Source organism: Orycteropus afer, unplaced genomic scaffold (genome assembly GCF_000298275.1).
Source record: "Orycteropus afer afer isolate SDZICR_OR568_19922 unplaced genomic scaffold, OryAfe1.0 scaffold00040, whole genome shotgun sequence".
Classification (NCBI taxonomy): Eukaryota; Metazoa; Chordata; class Mammalia; order Tubulidentata; family Orycteropodidae; genus Orycteropus; species Orycteropus afer.
This window is the reverse complement of record NW_006921627.1, coordinates 11,590,734-11,595,323: the sequence shown is the minus strand read 5'-3', so window position 1 is coordinate 11,595,323 and position 4,590 is coordinate 11,590,734.

The following is a 4,590-nucleotide window of genomic DNA, read 5'->3' as shown; positions in this document are numbered from 1 at the left end:
ATCTGATCCTCTCAGGTGTTTATGTGTTTATCTGTAGTCTCATGTTTGGTATTAATGGTAATGCAGTATTGTGGGTACTTTGGTTGGTATTAGCATCTGTCATGTATCTCTTATGTGCATAATTCAGTGTCCTCCCTTTTCTTAATGTTATCATGGTGGTCACAGACTCTTTCCATATATCCCTCCCCTTACCCACTTCAGTATGTGGGCCCCTATAACTGTATAACCACTAATAATATATATAACCACACACACACACACACACACACACACATATATATATAAGTTGTTGTTGTTGTTATGTGCTGTTGAGTAGGCCCTGACTCATAGTGACCCCTGCTTGGGTTGCCAAGGCAGTATCACTACGGAAGTAGATTGCCCAACCTTCCTTCTGAGGAGTGGCTGGTAGGTTTGAACCGCCAGTCTTCTGGTTAGAGTCAAGTACCTTAGGCACTATGCTACCAGACCTCCTACATATATATATATGTTGTTATGTGCCGTTGAGTCGGACCTGACTCATAGCGACCCCTCCTTGGGTTTCCGAGACGATTTCACTACAGAAGTAGATTGCCCTATCTTTCTTCTGAGGAGTGGCTGGTGGGTTTGAACCGCCAGCCTTCTGGTTAGCAGTCAAATGCTTTAGCCACTATGCTACAAGAGCTCCCAACATATATATATATATAACCACATATATATACCATATTTATATAAAAACAACGTATGTATGTAAAACCATATATATATATAAAACCAATATAACTATAACCACTAATAATTGATACATATATATAAATTTAAAAACTTTTTTTTCCCCAACCTATCTAGGAACTTTCTCTCTCCTCCCCTTCCATCTCTGGTAACCAACAAAGTTTCCTTCTATGTATAATCCTTTCCTTGACTTTTCACAATTGCAGATTAATACAATATTTGTCCTTCTGTGATTGATATTTCACTCAGCATAACGTCTTCCAGGTTCATCCATGGTATGTGGTGTTCTGTAGATTCTACATTATTCTTTAGGGTTGCATAGCATTCCATTGTGAATTGTGTGTATGTACCACAGTTAGTTTATCCATTCCTCTGTTGATGGGCACTTAAGTTGTTTCCTTCTCTTTGCTGTTGTGAATAGTGCTGCGATGAACATGGGTATGCATATGTCTATTCATGTCCTGGCTCTTCTTCAGGATATATTCCTTATAATGGATTGCTAGATCAAGTGGTATTTCTATTTCCAACTTTTGAAGGAATTGTTCCTGGCATCTCTTGCAGATAACGTGTTTCATCCTCTCTCCTTCCCTTTCTCCATGATCCCATCCCCTATTAAAAGGCTCCCCTATTTAGTTTCTGCCAAAGAGCTCTGAAGGTTTATCTCTAGCCCCAGAGATGGTGGCCTCACATTCCCCTGTTGGCTTCTCAGCTCTTCCATCACTCTCATGTACCAATTCCCGATGTTAAATTTCTTATGTTTCCTGTTTTCTGCCTGGACCATGGTTGACAAATGCTATCAATAAATGATAATTATAATGCTTGTTTTCTCCAGGAGGATTGCAGTGTAGTAAATTACTTCGTGTGGCTTTTCTACCCCTAAGTCTTTGTGAACTCCAAGGTGGGATTTTCTATGAGCAACTGAGGAGCTCCTGATTGCTGAAGTTGTCCACCTGGAGTATTTCTGTTGGGAGTGGCACAAAACAATGTTCAGGGAGGTGCCCACTCTCTCTCATGTGCTTAGAGTTCTGATGCTATGATTGGCTAGTTTGACCATCCTGCCGGGCTCAAAAGGAGGCCTCCTAGAGGCAGAATGCTCTCTCTGCTGATTGAGGAAGATGTGCTGCTGAAAGAGACACATGCTCCGGAAAGAGACATGTGCTGCTGGGAAAGAGATGCAAGAGACACGCATTGCTGAGTGAGACACCAAAGGACCAGTACTGCTGGGAAAGAGACTGTGAGACACTGTTGGCTGAGGGACGGTGGGCTGGGAGAGAGACTGAGCATTTTTCCTGAACTTGAATCGTAGCCTGTGGTGCTTCCCTATTAAACCCCATAATCTGTGAGCTCTGTGTGGCCAATGCAGTGAATTATCGAACCCAGGAGAGAGGTGGTGGTTGCTTTGGGAGGAACGGTTGGAGAAAGGGCTGGAGGGAGGCAGCATGTCTGGCCTTGTAGGAATAGGCCTTGGGTTACTGCTGGTAATACTGTCTTCCTCTTGTGGGATTAGAGGAGGTCAGAACATGTGGCCTCCTCACCGTTTTTGCAAGGATAAAGGGAGATTTACATGGGTGAGAAGTCTACGAATTCTTTGTGGGCAGAGCATTGCCTTTGCTTCTTTCTTTCCATATCCATCACCACCTTGAAGCTTTATGAGTTCTGCTGGGCCACACCAGAACCAGACAGATTGCTTCAGAGACTCCTAGAATGAGAGGGGGCTTTTCTCCCAGGTCTTCTTCAGAGGGGGTTGCTAACAGATACTTCTTCCTACCGGTGCATGAATAACCCACAAAAGAAACAGTCAGCACAAATGGATTATTCTAAATACACTCTCTTTCTCTTCTCTTCCTCAAACTGCTCTCAGCCAACTGGTATACTTGTTTGGGAAGGATTTGGTAAACATGAAAGATGTATGTAACTGATGAGGGTTAGTCTTCTTAGGGGTTTTTGTATTTTCACTGGGAACAGTGCCTCAACTCAGTCATTCTTAACTGGGGGTGATTTTGACCCTCAGAAGACATTTGGCAATGTCTGGGGACACTTTTCATTGACACAACTGTTGGGGAAGTGTACTAATGGCATCTGCTAGGTAGAGGCAGGGATGATGCTAAATATTCCACAATGCACAGGACAGTCCCCAAGAACAACAAAATTATCCAGCCTAAAATGTTAATACTGCCAAAGTTGAGAAACCCTGCTTTAACCAAAAGTAATAAACTTCTTTAGTGAACTTCTAAACAAGGAGCTCTGGTAGTGTAGTGCCTAAGGCATCTGATTGCTAACCAGAAGGCTGGTGGTTCAAACCCACCACCACTCCTGGGAAGGAAGGTTGGGAAATCTACTTCCGTAGTGATACCGTCTGGGAAACCCAAGGAGGGATTGCTATGTGTCAGATCTGACTCGATGGCAATGAGTTTGGTTATTTTAAGCATCCTGTCAAGTGACTGGACTGAGACTGGCAGGGAGGGCTATTATGGTACATCATTTCAGATTAAAGAGAAATTCATACTTAATGAGTGCAGATAAGAGAACTACTATTTTCCACAGTGGGAAGCTCTGTATAGGAAGCCTTGCTAGCTCCAAGTAATGAGTATAATGAACTGCATTTAATTGACTTATTTTTACAATGTTGTTGTTGTTGTTATGTGCCCTCGAGTCAGCCCTGACTCATAGCGACCCCTCCTTGGGTTTCCAAGGCAGTATCACTACAGAAGTAGAATTGCCCAACCTTCCTTCCGAGGAGTGGCTGGTGGGTTTTAACCACCAGCCTTCTGGTTAGCAGTCAAGTGCCTTAGGCACTATGCTATCAGAGCTCCTATTTTTACAATGTTGTTGTTGTTGTTGTTATGTGCCGTCGAGTCTGCCCGACTCATAGCGTGGGTTTCCGAGGCAGTATCACTACGGAAGTAGGATTGCCCAACCTTCCTTCCGAGGAGTGGCTGGTGGGTTTGAACCGCCAGCAGGCAAGTGTCGTAGCCACTATGCTACCAGAGCTCCCAATAGAGGGGATAAAATCTGAAAAGGAAAAAGTTTGGAAGGTATTTAAATAAATTAATGGACCACAAATGAATGGGTTATTAAAGGGAATTAAAGGAGCTTGGTGGAGCAAATAGTTAAGCACTTGGCTGTTAACCGTAAGACTGGCAATTTGAACCCATCCAATGGCTTGGGGGAGAAAGACCTGACAATCTGGTTCCATAACGATTACAACCAAGAAAACCCTGTGGTGCAGTTCTACTCTGTCACATGGGGTCACTATGAGTTGGAATTGACTTGACGGCACTTAACAACAACAACAACAGAGGAAATTGGAACATTGCTGTTTGGGGATGCTTTTTCATAGCACATTCCCAAAGCTGCTTCTGGTGTCTTCTGCAGAATGGATCAACAAATAATGAACACTAGACATTGAGGTCATGCAGATGAATAAACCTGGTCCCTGTTCTCAGGGAACTCATGATGTGACCAACACATTTGTAAATACACCCCAAGACAATAATAGGAAACAGCACTAAGTACTGTGACAAAGTATAAACAATGCGCTCTCTTTGGGAGCACGAAGGAGAAAGTGATAAATTCTATCATCTCCTGTTCTCAGGGAAGCAAGGGGCAGGAACTCAGTAGCCCTCCTCCCACAGCAGACTCTCTTGTTTCACTTCTCTTGCTGTAACCCTTGTGCATTTCATAGTCATACCACAGGGCTTGAAGATGGATGATGTTGGGAGAGAGAAAGCAGACCTGGTTTAGAGGGAAGGGCTGAGGGTTTGGGAGATGCTGAAGGAAGCCCTGTTTTGTTGTTGTTGTTTGCCGTCGAGTCGGCCCCGACTCATAGCGACCCCTCCTTGGGTTTCTGAGGCAGTATCACTACGGAAGTAGGATTGCCCA